Source organism: Budorcas taxicolor, chromosome 13 (genome assembly GCF_023091745.1).
Source record: "Budorcas taxicolor isolate Tak-1 chromosome 13, Takin1.1, whole genome shotgun sequence".
NCBI classification, from domain to species: domain Eukaryota; kingdom Metazoa; phylum Chordata; class Mammalia; order Artiodactyla; family Bovidae; genus Budorcas; species Budorcas taxicolor.
The window spans coordinates 24,236,682-24,252,798 of NC_068922.1; positions in this window are offsets into that span (position 1 = coordinate 24,236,682).

Consider the following 16,117-nt stretch of genomic DNA (forward strand, 5'->3'; position numbering starts at 1 on the left):
TATCTTATATTCACGTTTTTTTTTTAATCTTCCTTATATCTAGGAAATGAATGTGACTAAATTTCCTTAATGAATTATTTAGTTTTCCATTTCTATCAATTCTCTGTGGCTTAATTCTTTTATTTTCAATAAATATCTTCTCCTTGTCTGAGTCTGGCAACTGCAAAGATGTTTTTTTTCCTCATCCATGATATATTTTCTTATATGCAGCTACTATTTTCTCCCATCTTTATTTTTGCTTCTTTTACTGTTTATCACAAGTCACCTTATTCCTTTTGAAGGTGTGTTTGCATTGTGTGTGCTCTTTTTGAGCGTTTCACTTTTGAAATAAAGGAGTGAAGTTAAAGTGCTGAGAATGCTGGTTCATGCATCCTGAGCTGAGATTTCTCCTGGTGAGTGAGGTGGGTGCACCTGAAGTTGACTGAAGAAGGGTCAATAGGAGAGATGAGACAGGGATCTGATTTTGAAGACTAAAACCTATTTCCTCTAAGGAAAGGAAAGAGTACAAAACTATTTTGGATCCTATTTCCTTGTCTCTTGGGTGGTATAATGGCAATCAGAAACTAGATAAGCTTTGCTAGAAGCATCTTAAAGCACCATCAGGAAATGACTGGCCTTAGTCATGATATTTTAAAAAGTAGCATGTTCCCAATTGATACCTTTATCTCCAATTTCACTTCTGCAAACATTATTCATGGATATTGTCACCGCTTTGTCAATCTCTGGGATTCTCAGAGGTGTCCTTTTAATTAATGCCCCATCCTCCCTGCTGTACGGATTTTTAGGCTTCTAGATGGCCAAATATGATTTGAGTGATTGATTAGCAAGTTCTGCTAATGATTTTGATTAGCTTTATTTGTTTTGCATGTAATTATCTTTTCTTGGTAATTAGAGTTTAGTCACACTATTTATACTTGATGTAATTTTGGATAGAAGATATCCTAGCTAAACCCAGACATATTTATAATTTCCAAGCAATTATAGAACAATCTATCCAAATTTACAATAGTTGTATCTTCTGAGGGAAATAGTGTTCCATTGTGTCTTAAAATGTAAAATAGTTTTTGCTTATGAAAAATGACTGATAACATGAATTGATTGTGTTTTTAAAAGTGATGTTTCCTGGAACCTCCCTGGCAGAACAGTGGTTAAGACTCTGTACTTCTGATGCAAGGAATGTGGGTTCAATCCCTGGTAGGGGAACTAAGATTCCACTTGCTGCATAGTAAAGCCAAGAAAAAAATAACTCCCGACAAACTATTTGCTAGATGAAATTGATATTAATCTAGGACATAGTAACCTTTTCTTCAGAGAGGGATTTGAGTGAGTTCGCCTTTTGGATCCATTTGTTAGATTAATCTTTTTTTCAGATCCCAATTATGCCGTATCTGGTATCTGGAAAAGAAACAGCACAGTGTCCTGTCCACTTGTGTTCACAGACCCCAAGAAAACATTCTATTTGTGGACTTAGCATTCAGCTAGTATCTGAGCAGGTCTCCCTTTATCCCCTTAGGGAAAATGAAGTGGTTATCTGGATTTATCCAGGTCAACTGCAGAGCAGGACTGAGCAGAGCTTTAGCTGATCCTTCTCTTAGTCCGTGGGCAGCTGTGTGGCTCCCTGAGCCCTGGCTGAAAAGAGCAGAAGTACCAGGGCACCCAGATGGGGTGCAGCAGCCCTGATTCCTTCCTGGACAATCAGTAAGGCCAATGGGAAGGGAACATTCCTGCATTTCTGACAGTGTACATTCCTTCAGCCACGTTCTTCTGTAAGTTTTCTTCTGGAGGCACTAATGATGAGTGTGAACCGCTTCCCATGGCTACTTTAAGGTCATCTTAATTGGCTACTTTTGATTATAAAGCTTTTTGAAGAGACTATATATACTTTGGCGCAGATGCATATTAATGATATTTCTTTTGGAATTTGATGAAAGCAGCTTCAAGTCCAATTTTTATATGATTTGATAGTGGTTACAGAGTAATCTAAAGTAACGCTCCCAGCATGTCACAATTCCTGCAGTGATCCAAGGGAATGTTGGCATAGAATAACTCCCATGCCTATGCTTTGCCGGCCACCTGGCTGTTGTGAATGGCAGCTCACAAAGCCATGTCAGGGGACTCATGAACATTGTTGGCAATGACACTGCCGCCTAAACAATTCAACTCCCTTTAGCTTGGTTTTCCCACAGACACTGCTGACTGTGACTGCTGATAAGCCAAATAAGGCTGGAGGTCAACAATTCCCAGACTGCTCTTAATGATTAAAAGATCAACACGTTTTAATGCTCAAGTCCTCTGAACCCAGGGCCAATCAACTGGGTTTCAAAGAGAGTTTTCCCTTCTCTCTCTCTCTCTGTTTTTTTTTTTAAGATTTTTTTATGTGGACCATTTTTTAAAGTCTTTATTGAATTTGTTACAATATCATTTCTGTTTTAGGTTTTGATTTTTTGGCACAAGGCCTGTAGGATCTCAGCTCCCCAACCAGGCATCAAACCAGCACCCCCTGCATTGGAAGCCAGAAGCCCTAACCACCTGATGGTCAAGGAATTCCCTTTTCCTCTTTAAATTAGCAAAAACAGACAAAGCAATTGTTAAGGGGGGCCAAAGGATTTTCCCTGGTATTCTGATTGTAAATTTAGCACTTAAAACATTGAACAGGGAGCAGCTATTAATTACTCTCCAAACTGAAGCTGCTGTCTTTTTGCCACCTTGATCTACACACTTGGTTAATGGAACCCTGACTTGGTCCCACACCATGGAGCGATGGGACTAAACAGCACACTGGAGCCTTGTGTGACTGCTGTGAATTAGTGGCTTCTCTTATCCTAAATTAAGCTCCTCGACATGTAATTATCCATCCCACACATTGAACCTATCTTCAAGGTATATGTTTCTGCAAGGCTAATGGCTGATTATAGCACAAAACAGGTGCAAAAAACAAGTCCTACTCTCTCCACCAGCTCCCTGTCACCACTGCCAGGCAAATTGTGCATCCTCCCTCTGTTCTTCAGGCTGGGTTGCTGTAACATTTTTAAAATATTGAAATATAGTTGATTTACAATATTATGTTAGTTTCAGATGGGCTGTAACATTTTGGTGATTACACAAAGAAAAAGATAGCCTAAGGAAGTGTTGTTGGTTCTTCCCCCAACCCCTGCCTTTTTCTTTCTCTTCAGAATTTGAGCAAAAGGTGTCAAATTTGTTAGAAACAATAAAGCTGGATTTCATTAAAAACTTAGGAAACCACTCAAATCAAAACAGTTTACAGTGCTGCCAAAGGAGTTAACTGGGTGTGTTATTTCTAAATGGGTATTACAAGATGATCAGAACTATCCTAAATTTGGCTGCAGTGAGTGATCCAAAGTGTCTATTCCAATTCTTAGTAAGATGAGGTTTCAGGGAGTCTGCCTGAGTATTCTGAGTATGTAGCAGCTTCAATATTTAGTGTCTTAGAGTTTACACACCAATAGCAGAAAAGACAACAGAGATAGGCAGTTCACTCTGAAGAAAAGGAATACAGAAAAATGGCCAAAACATAGAAAAAGGGAAGTTCAGAGTAACTAATGGGCTTCCATGGTGGCTCAGATGGTAAAGAATCTGTCTGTAATGCAGGAAACCCAGGTTTGATCCCGAGTCCAGAAGATCCTCTGGAGAAGGAAATGGCAACCCACTCCAGTATTCTTGCCTGGAGAATCCCATGGACAGAAGAACTGGTGGGCTACAGTCTATGGTGTCACAAAGAATTGGACATGACTGAGTAACTAAGCACACACAAACTAATTAATAAGCCTACAAATGCAAGTTAAAAATCTTTTTTTTTTTTTTTTGCCTATCAAATTTGCAAAGATATAAGAAATCATAATACTAAGGATTGGTGAAGGATACGGGAATTTTCGCCAATCAGATAGACTGAGTTTGCTTCCTAGCTCTTCCTCTTACTAATGAAGGGAACTTGGGCTATTTTTGTCATTTATAAAATGAAGATAATATTAGTAACCACTTCACAGAGTTTTTGAGAGAATTAGTGAAATAAAGTGTTTAATATATTGTTTGGCACATGGTAAACGCCCAATTAATATTAGAATAATTATTATTATTAGAAGCTAAATTCCTGATACACTAAAAGGGGAGTGTAAACTGGTAAAACCTTTAAGAATGAACATTTGACATATATGTTAAAGCTTTAATGATATGTATACTTTTGACTTAACTGTTCCACTTCTATAAATTTGTCCTTGGGAAACAAGGCACAATGATATATTTATGAGGATATCTTTCATGGTATTTTTATAATGATAAAGACGGAAACAATGAAAATAACTAAAAGCAAGGGAATAGTTAAAAATTATGGTTTGTCCAAAAACACTAAATTGAAAAGATACATGTGCCCCAATATTCATAGCAGAATTATTTTTATTTTCAATCTTTAAACTTTTTAGTTTGTGGTGTATAGCTGATTAACCATGTTGTGATTGTTTCAGATGAACAGGAAAGGGACTCAGCCAACATATATGTGCATCCATTCCTACCCAAACACCTTTTCTATCCAGACTGGCAGATAACATTGAGTAGAGTTCCATGTACTATACAGTAGACCCTTGTTATTACCCATTTTGAATATAGCAGTGTGTACATGACCTTTCCAAACTCCCTAACTATTCATTCCCCCTGGCAACCATGAGTTCATTTTCTGAGTCTGTGAGTCTCTTTCTGTTTTGTAAGTAAGTTCATTTGTACCATTTCTTATTCGATTCCACATATAAGAAATGTCATATGATATTTCTCCTTCTCTGTCTGGCTTACTTCACTCAGTATGACCATTTTTAGGTCTGTCCATTGTTACAAATAGTTTATTTTATTCTTTTTAATGGCTGGTAATATTCCATTGTATATAGGTACCACATCATCTTTATCCATTCCTCTGTCGATGGACATTTAGGTTGCCTCCATGTTTTGGCTACTGTAAGTAGTGCCTAACAGCATTATTTATAATTTCCAAGGTTTGGAAGCAACCTAAATGTCCATCAATAGATGAATGGGTACTTGATAAAACCAAGTACCATAAATTGAGTGGATTAAACAACATAAATTTTTTTTTCACTTCAGAAATATTTATGATCATTTTCAATTTCATTAATCTTTCATGTCTTCTGTCTCCTAATCTTTGGCATTCCGCTGCCCTTGGAATAGGCCACTCCGTAACAAATATTTTCCTACACAGATAATCTTTAACTGTGTATTTATCTTTTTTAAATATAAATTTATTTATTTTAATTGGAGGCTAATTACTTTACAATATTGTAGTGGTTTTGCCATACGTTGACATGGATCCACCACGGGTGTACATGTGTTCCCCATCCTGAACCCCCCTCCCACCTCCTCCCCATCCCATCCCTCTGGGTCATCCCAGTGCACCAGCCTCGAGCACCCTGTCTCATGTATTGAACCTGGACTGTCAATCCATTTCACATATGATAATATACATGTTTCAATGCCATTCTTCCAAATCATCCCATCCTTGCCCTCTCCCACAGAGTCCAAAAGACTGTTTCATACATCTATGTCTCTTTTGCTGTCTTGCATATAGAGTTACCATCTTTCTAAATTCCATATATTTGCATTAGTATACTGTATTGGTGTTTTTCTTTCTGGCTTACTTCTCTGTATAATAGGCTCCAGTTTCATCCACCTCATTAGAGCCGATTCAAATGTATTCATTTTAATGGCTGAGTAATACTCCATTGTGTATATGTACCACAGCTTTCTTAGCCATTCATCTGCTGATGGACCTCTAGGTTGCTTCCATGTCCTGGCTGTTATAAACAGTGCTGTGATGAACACTGAGGTACACGTGTCTCTTTCAGTTCTGGTTTCCTCAGTGTGTATGCCCAGCAGTGGGATTGTTGGGTCATATGACAGTTCTATTTCCAGTTTTTTAAGGAATCTCCACACTGTTCTTCGTAGTGGCTGTACTAGTTTGCATTCCCACCAGCAGTGTAAGAGGGTTCCCTTTTCTCCACACACTCTCCAGCATTTATTGCTTGTAGACTTTTGGATCGCAGCCATTCTGATTGGCGTGAAATGGTACCTCATTGTGGTTTTGATTTGCATTTCTCTGATAATGAGTGATGCTGAACATCTTTTCATGTAAACAATGGAAATTTATTTTCTGTCTGTCCTGGAGGCTAGATGGCCAAGATCAAGGTTTCATTCAGGGCTGGTTTCACTCTGAGGTCTCTCTCTTTGTATACAGGTGACTTCTTCTCTTATGTCTTCACATGGTCTTCCCTTTGCAATTGTGTCCAAACTTCCTCTTCTAATAAGGACACCAAGTTGTACTAGATTAGAGCCCTCTCTAGTGAACGCATTTAATTTAATTATATTTTAAATATCCTATCTCCAAACATAGCCACATTCTGAGGTACTAGAGCTTTAGGGCTTCAACATATGAATGGGGGGGCATAATTCAGTCCAATAATAGACATTATTTGACAGTATTTCTCATCTGAGATTACTCTTCTGAGCCATATGATAAAGAAACTAGGTGTCCCTTCCTTTTCCCTTCAATGGAATATTTTCAGCCCCTTTAAAGAGCCCCTTGAGGAAGACTAAAAATGTGTATCTCTCTTTGAAAGTCTGCTCATTGGCCCCAGTGTGGACAGTGGTGGAGTTTCATTTTGGGTAAAGGGGACCATAGATTGGTAGTCCAAACACTTCTGGAAAGCAGTGATGTTCAAGGGTTTTCCCGGCACTTTGAGTCTGCTCCAGTGTTTAGTCCCCAGTCCCTATCTCAGCCCAGAACCAAGCATTCCAGGTAGACCTCCCAGGGAGGACTTCCTGAGGGAGAAGGTGGTGTCCCGGCATCTCACCAGTTTCAGAGACACAGTCTGAAGATGAAATCTTTTTCTAGGCATGTCAGGGGCCACCCAAGGAGAATGAGCCACTGGTGAAAAGCAGTAGTAAAAAAGGTTCTATAATTCTATCAATCAGAAGCTCCCTTCATTATATAAATCCAACTTACTTTCATTAAAACAGGTTTTAAAGAAGAAAGGATATAGACAACTTTTGTCAACTGGATAGTTACTACAGTTTAAGATTAAGTTAAGATTAAGCTAGACACATCAAGTTCAACCCTGTGTTTGAAAGGTTGGGAAACTGTTCCTCCAAGACTTTCAGGATTTGCTTCCAATCACACATCCGACGGGGCTTCCCTGATGGCTCAGATGGTTAAGAATCTGCTTGCAATGCAGGAGACCTGGGTTTGATCCCTGGATTGGGAAGATCCCCTGGAGAGGGAAATGGCAACTCACTCCAGTCTTCTTGCCTGGAGAATCCCATGGACAGAGGAGCCTGGCAGGCCACAGGACATGGTTTTTAAATGTACCCCAAACTTTGATTGCCCATGACCTTTATATTGCCTGTGGTCACTTTCAAATAAATTGCTTTGAAATTTTTTCATTTTTGTGTGCTCTTAGTCAGTATAATTTAGAAATTACTCAGGTTGGTGAGGAAATTTTAAAGATAACTCAGTCCATATACCAGAGAACAAACTTTACAAAAACTGCCTGCTTCTGAGCTGTGGTTCCTTGGCAAAGAAACCTGGCTGTAAAGAACTGACAGTTATAGCGTTTGACCCCTCCCTCTCGTCTAACTCCTTCCACTCTCTGTTGTGGGCTTCCTGGGACTTGCCCCTGCCACCATTGGCCACTGAACCTGAGAAGTGAAGTAAGAGCCACTGAAATGTCCACAGAGCAAAGAGTAGATAGGACCCCATTCTGGTCACCTCATGATGCACGCACGTCACAATCCAAAGGCAGGTCATTAATTTACAGTGAGAAATCACTGTGACAGAGACCTGAAATACTTAGAATCTGCATGTCATTCTCCATGTAAATGGACTTACATGAGAAGCCACATAGTAATTATAAAATTTTATGTGAGTATAGAATTAGAAAATGGGGAGTTAATAGCAACTGGCTAAAAGAGCTAGAGGCATCCTTTTCCTAAAAGGGATGTTCTTACTAATGGGACTACATTATTTGAAGTCCATTAGCTAATACTCCTTCATCCCTAGATGTGCTTGGATAGGCATTCTAGCATCTACCTCAGTGACTCACCTTGTTCTGTGTTTCCTAACTGACCATCTCCTTTTAATGATTGATGCATTCTTCATTTAGACATGTCAATACACTTAATCATATCATGGTGGAATTAGCCCTACTTAGGAGCCATTCTGTCTCTTTAAAATGATGGCCATTCATCCGTCAAATATTTATGGAGAGTTTCCTATGCACCAGGCTCTGTGCCCTGAATTAGGCCTACAGCAGTAAGCGAAACAAACAAGTGATACAGTCTGGTGGGGGAAATAACAATTTAACAAGCAATCACAGTAATGTGTGATAACAGAATGAAAATAGCAAGGAGCCATAAATCACATCACCCCTAGTCTAGGGGGCTTCTGGGAGAAAGTGATGCCAAATCTGAGAACTGAAGGGTGGAGTTGGAAAAGGCAGAAATGAGAAAAATATTATTTTTTTAAAAAAATTAATTTTTATTGGAGTTTAGTTGCTTTACAATGTTGTGTTAGTTTCTACTGTATAGCAAAGTGAATCAGCTATATTTATACATATATCCCTTCTTTTTTTGGATTTCCTTCCCATTTAGGTCACCACAGAGCACTGAGTAGAGTTTCTTGAGCTATACAGTAGGTTCTCATTGGTTATCTATTTTAAACATATCAATAGTATATATGTATATGTCAATCCCAGTTTCCCAATTCATCCCATTTCTCCCTTCCCTTTTTGTGTCCATATGCTTGTTCTCTACATCTGTGTCTCTATTTCTGTTTTGCAAATAAGAACATCTATACCATTCTTCTAGATTCCACATACATGTGCTAATATATAATATTTGTTTTTCTCTTTCTGATTTATTCACTCTGTATGACAGTCTCTAAGGTCCATCCCAGAGAAGGCACTGACAACCCACTCCAGTACTCTAGCCTGGAAACTCCCATGGACGGAGGAGCCTGGTGGGCTGCAGTCCGAGGGTTTGCTAAGAGTCGGACTCGACTGAGCGACTTCCCTTTCACTTTTCACTTTCCTGCATTGGAGAAGGAAATGGCAACCCACTCCAGTGTTCTTGCCTGGAGAATCCCAGGGATGGAGGAGCCTGATGGGGTGCCGTCTATGGGGTCACATAGAGTCAGACACGACTGAAGCGACTTAGCAGCAGTAGCAGCAGCAAGGTCCATCCACATCTCTACAATTTCATTCCTTTTTATGAAAGAGTAATACTCCATTGTATCATGTACTATATCTTTTTTATTCATTCCTCTGTTGATTCCATGTCCTGACTTTTATAAATAGTGCTGCAATGAACATTGGGGTGCACGTGTCTTTTTGAATTATGGATTTCTTTGGGTATATGCCCAGTAGTGAGATTGCTGTGTCATATGGTAGTTCTACATTTAATTTTTTAAGGAACTGTTCTCCATAGTGGCGGTAACAATTTACATACCAGACAACAGTACAAGAGGTTTCGCTGCTCTCCATATCCTCTTCAGCATTTATTATTTGTAGATTTTTTAATGATGGCCGCTCTGACAGGTGTGAGGTGATACCTCATTATAGTTTTGGTTTGCATTTCTCTAATATTTAGTGATGTTGAACAAGTTTTTATGAGTTTGTTGGCCATCTATGTGTCTTCTTTGGAGAAATGTCTATTTAGGTCTTCAGCCCATTTTTTGATTGAGTTGTTTGTTTTTTGATACTGAGCTGCATGAGAAGAAAAGTATTATTGGTAAGGGGGACTTCCTATGTGAAGGCTTTGAGGAGAAAGAGTACAAGCTACCTACCTGTAAGGCACTGAAATACTATCATTAGGGCTAAGATATAAGGTGAAGATGATAAGGCTGGTGGTTTTGGTAGGGAACTTCATGAAGTATCTTAGTAGACCTCTTATGGAGACTGAACTGTATCCTGAAAACAATGGGGAAGACTCTGATGATTAAGTTTGCAGTTTGGAGAGATCACTCTGGCTGTAGCATAGAGAAGGGATTTCCAGGGAGAAAGATTAGAAAGTGTGAAGCCGAAGAGAAGATCATGGCATGACTGCAGGCAAGAATGGGTGGGTTAATAGCCTGAATCATGGTAGTGACAGTGAGAGAATGGAGAAAATAGTGTTTTGAGATGTATTTATGGGGAAGATGGACTTCCCTGGTGGCTCAGTAAAGCATCTGCCTACAATGCGGGAGACCCAGGTTTGATCCCTGGGTCGGGAAGATCCCCTGGAGAAGGAAATAGCAACCCACTCCAGTACTCTTGCCTAGAAAATCCCATGGACAGAGGAGTCTGGTAGGCTGCAGTCCATGCGGTAACAAAGAGTTGGACATGACTGAGTGACTCCACTTTGTCACTTGTTTGTCTTTTATGGGGAAGATTAGATAAGACTTGATGCCTGGATCAAGTATGTGGATGATGAATTCAGGCCAGAACATATTGAGTCTGAAGTGTTCATGAGTCTGTAAGGTGGTTAGATATGTAAATCTGTAGTCTAGGAGAAATGTCAGAGCTGGAGATAAGATTTTAGAATCATCACACCAGTATGGTCTTTGAAGCTATGAGAAGAGGTGAGCTCATTTATGGAAAGTATGGAGAATACAGGAAGAGATGACCATTAAATTTCAGCTGGAAAAAAAAAAGGGCAGCATGAAAGTTAGAGGAGGTAGTTTAGATGAATGGGCAATTTGAACCTCAAATCCTGTCCTGTGTGTCTGCTTTCCAGAACCATTTTTCTATTCTGATTCTCTTAACATGGGTTTCTCTGGAAAATCTTCTAAGGCAGTGGTTAATGTTCATGCTTCATATAGTATGTTCAAACCCAGGGTAGCAAGGATGAAGAAAAAGGAAGAGAAGAAAGGAAAATGAGAATCAAAGGAAAATGATGTCAGTGGGGACCAGGTCATGGAGATTATTAGACGTGTTAAAGAAACTGGACTCTATCCATGTGTGTTAGTTGCTCAGTCGTGTCTGACTCTTTGTGACCCCATGGACTGTAGCCTGCCAGGCTCCTCTGTCCACAGAATTCTCCAGGCAAGCATACTGGAGTGGGTTGCCATGCTTCCTACCATTTCACAATAAACATACCTCCCAAATTGGTGAGTTCCAGCAACATATCAGATGACCAGTCCAGCCAGGTCTCCAGCAGAGTGAACACAGTAACAGTGGGACTGTGGTGCACACCTGGGAAGGAGATGAAGGAAAAGAGCTGGCAAAGGAAGAAAAAGTGAAGAAATCCATAGATGGTTACTGGAGGTTTGGGGACGTGCCCCTTTGTGCTCATTGCATGACAATGTAGCTTGATAATACTAAACTCCCATTTGAGGAGAACAGATCAGGTTATAAAATTTATAACAGCTTTCTGCACCTTCTGCCATTTGGCCTTTGGGCTCATTTAATATGTAGTGGTCACAACGCTCTTTGTGCCCATAGGTCAGCAGAAGAATTATCTTCCTAGGCAGATATTAAGAGGGGGCTCTTCTAATCTTTTCATGCTGCTCTCCCATCTGTCCCTTCAGTTTGCACTTTTGCCCAAATTCAAGCTCAGAGTCACAGCCAACCCTGTAATGTAAGATGTCTGTATTGCTCAGTGTTAACTCGCTGAATTGAAAGGATCAAACAGGCTAAACTTTTCTAAACAAGAAAAGCCTCTTAGGTTGAAGGCTTCCTGAAAATTTGCGTATTTTCATTTCACTGCTTTATAAATTATCATCAGGAAGTTGAATCTCTGTTGTCTATAAACAGTATGATGAAATGCAATTTCTTACCTCTAACGGATTTGTTTTTAAAGAAAGGAAAGCTTGGATTCAAATATTTCAAAGATGTTTTCTATGATCCCTTGTTATTTAAAACTCATTCATTAAACATCTGATGAATAGGTCTATTACATTTTTTCAAGCTGATGAAATGCTCGTTTTGGAAAGATAGAATGAATGATCTCAAGGTGACTTCACTGCAATACATCTTTGTCAATGTCCAGTGTTATATGGAATTGAGTCACAATTTGCTCTACAAATTGACAGGCTAGCAGTTACTATTTTTCATGTATAAGCAGGAGTCTGTCTTTGACTTTAATCATATTTTCAGTAGTAGAGGAGATGGAGGTGGTGCAGCATTATTATTTTCCCTGCATAGAAAATTATACCACAAAATAAATCATGTGCAGGGCTATCATAATGGCCACAGTGGTTATGACAGGAAAAAAGGATAGTTACAGCTACCCTTCAGTATACAGTGAAATAGTGAACAATTTGTTAAATATCCCTGGAGTCCATTAAAATGGCATATGATCAGTTTGATGGCTACCCAGCCTCAGTGGGAACCAATTAGAATTCACCAAAAATGAAAATGGATGCATCTGGAAAATCAGTGTTAGATTTGCAAGGGAAAGCAAACACATAACATCATTGAGCTAAGAATAATCTTAGAAGACATTCTCTGAAGGCTGTTGGGTCAGAGAGGATTGTATAGTGCCATGTTCATAGTTTTTTGACTGTTTCTTCTGCAATATTTTAAGCCATCACTACAAGGGAATTAAATTAGTCAGATTTAGCCTCCACAACATGAGAGAATCATTCTGCAAATTGCAGCCATTATTAATTTTGTTCCAGAAGCAGCCTTGAATGAAACATTCGTGTGATTTTTCTTTTCTTTTTGCAATAAACTACAGATAAAGGCTACCAATTGCTCCAGATAAATGCTATGAAAATGCTGGAGACTTTATGGCATTCCTTTTAAAGTCAGATATTCAATTGTGAAAGATGTTCGAACAATCTCATGACGGATGTTCATTAGTTCACTGCTCTCAAGACAAGTTACTACTCCACATCTCTGATACTGATCATGTTTTTGCAGTCATGATTGAGCTATTGAAGAAAAAGCACTCTACAGAGCTCTCTCAACTGTGTCCAAACCAGCACCAACTTGAAATATCATTGGCTTACTCAGCAGCATCAAAACCCACAAAAGCAAATAGGTTAGATCCATCCCAGAGACTTTTCTGCAGCAGTAAATGGATTTGCCCTTTTTAGAGCAGGGAGCACTGTTCCGATACAATTATTCTTATTGGACTAGATGAAGGAATTTACTTCAAATGAGGTTGCTAGTTGTCCTGTGGAAGCTATGTCAGAATAAATATCCAGCTACTCTTCAGAGGCATAATTTGTTCATTCTCCCATGAAACATGTGCACCTCATGAACTGTAGATAGCTGACTTTGTTTAGATGGCGGAAAAATTCTTTTATTCTATTAACACTTGCATTGCTCAGGTAAGGTACCATTTTAATGAAAACACCTTGACATCCAGTTCTTTGCAAAGGGGCTATTTTCACATGCCAGATGTCCTGAAACAATCTTTCTTTGTTACTTGTTCACAATCAATTATTAAGGGAAAAATTCCAAGTGACAGATGTCACCAGTGAATGTCCACATCAGTTTAAGGAAGAAGTGCTTTGAAATGTATCATTGTCGGGTAACTATTTAAATGCAAAGCCTATACTGCTACAGTTTGACAAGATGTAAAGCTTTTCAGTTGCAAGAAGACAGACACTGCCAGTTACTCCTGTGACAGAGTACATACTTCATCCTTCTCCGAAATCTGAACCTCTCTGAACAGAAGATAGTGCTGGACATAATGGGCACCTCTGTAATAGGAGATGCTTGACAATGAAAGAGATGATGACTGTGGCCCAGTGCTTTGTATGGGGGTGTTTGATTGACTGAAAGCAAAGACGAGAGTGATTGGTATATGCCATGACCAGTAGGAATAGGCTGGGATGTGTTTTCAAGAACAAACAAAACTTTTTATGAACGTGTGAAAATGTATTATTTCTAAAAATATTGCATTCCTACTAGGTATAAAATGTTAGTTTGAAATTCTAAGAGATACAAAATCACTGTGGGGTAACTTGGATTTCTTGGCATGGCTTGGACTGTGAATGGTGACATCTCATTTTTCTACCTTTTTAAAAAAAATTTATTTATTTATTTGACTGCACCGAATCCTAGTTGCAGCACACCAAATCTTTAGTTGCAGCATGTGAACTCTTAATTGTGGCATGTGGGATCTATTTCCCTGACCAGATTTCGAAGAACTCAGGCCCTGTGCGCTGGGAGTGCAGAGACCTAGCCACTGGACCACTAGGGAAATCCTCATTTTTCTGTCATGAAATTTAAGGATTGCCAACATTGGGCCTCCAGTTAATAGAAGATTGGTTTACAATGATCTTGAAATGAGATGGTGAGAACTGTCCCTGAAGTGGAACCCTTTGGGAGAGCTTCTTACACTGGACTGAGAATTAGGCAATAGGAGACCCAGGAATACAGCAAATAACCTTGGGTGTGTTTACATAGGTCATTCCTAACACCAAGACCCCTATGCATGTTTAAAGTAGCCATTGAGTATATTAAGACATATCTTATTCCTTCATCCATTGACTCTGGAAACATCAACACTATTTAACCAAGTCCCAGGTAGCCTCCATTTATATATGTCAAGGTGGGACATCCCTCTTCTGTTGGCCCCTTAAATGGAATGCTCCTTGTCCTCTAATATCCTGGATGTGACAGATTCCATGTCCTCACTGTAAAGGTGTCATTTAGAAACTGGACTCTTTATCTATTCATATGTCCTGCCCAACTGACAAAGGTATTCTTATTTTTTCTTTGACAGGGATTACTTTCCCTCCTTAGACTTTTCTTTTAAATATTTAACATATTAAATCGAGTATTACAGCTGAGGCTGCTCTTTCACTGGTATAAGGGATAATACTGGAGCAGATAGTGTTGGAAATATCCCCTTTTCAAAGAGTTTTTTTTTTTTTTTCATTTGGCCTCTGATTAAATCAGTGCTTCCAATTTATCATAGCATGTTAGTAACAAAACCAGTCAATTTTTGCCAGGGCCATTCCATCTTCTAGCAAAATCTCCAGGATACAAAGAGTACATTTATCATGAGGGGATTATAAAGGTTCACTTCGACATTTCAAGGAAGACTGATTATATGTATTCTTTTCATGGGATGTTGAAAATCTATTTGTATATCAGTTATGCCCAAGAAACTACAGCTCTTGACAGCTTTCCTACCTCCAAAGTTAGGCTATTGGATCCCACAATTAGGGAAAATTTAGCTTACTATGGATTGAATATTTGTGCTCCCCACCCCCTAAATTCATATATTAAAATCTAACTCCCAAGATGATGGTGTTAAGAGGCGGGACTTTTGGGAGGTGCTTAGGTCATGAAGGTGAGATTAGTGCCCTCATAAAAAGAGATCCCAGAGAAATTTTTTAAAAATTAAAAGATAAGAAAAACAATGAAAGAGATCCCAGAGAGATATCTCTTCCCAGAGGTCACAACAAAAAGGCACATCTATATACCAGGAAGTAGGCTCTTAACACACACCAAATCTGCCAGTACTGTGGTCTTGGATTTCCCACCCTCCAGAACAGTGAGAAATACGTTTTTGTTTATAAGTCAGCTAGTTTATAGTAGGAGAAGGCAATGGCACCCCACTCCAGTGTTCTTGCCTGGAGAATCCCATGGGCGGAGGAACCTGGTGGGCTGCAGTCCATGGGGTTGCTAAGAGTCGGAGATGACTGAGCAACTTAACTTTTACTTTTCACTTTCCTGCATTGGAGAAGGAAATGGCAACCCACTCCAGTGTTCTTGCCTGGAGAATCCCAGGGACTGGGGGGCCTGGTGGGCTGCCGTCTCTGGGGTTGCACAGAGTTGGACACAACTGAAGTGACTTAGCAGCAGCAGCAGCAGCAGCAATTTATAGTATTTTTGTTATAGCAGCCCAAACTAAGATGTAGCTTAAATATGGTTCCTAGTACGTTGTAAATAAATAGAATTTTTAAACTTTAAGTATATTTATAACATGCAGATAATTGGGAAAGTAAAAAGTTTTTACAGTTTTTGTTATGGAAATTCTCAGATACTCAAAAGTAGAAAGTATAGGATAATAAACCCACATGTACCCAACTTTAGCAATTATCAGCATTTTGCTAATTATGCTTCCTTCCTTCCACCCATTGTTTTTTGTTGCAGGATTTTAAAAC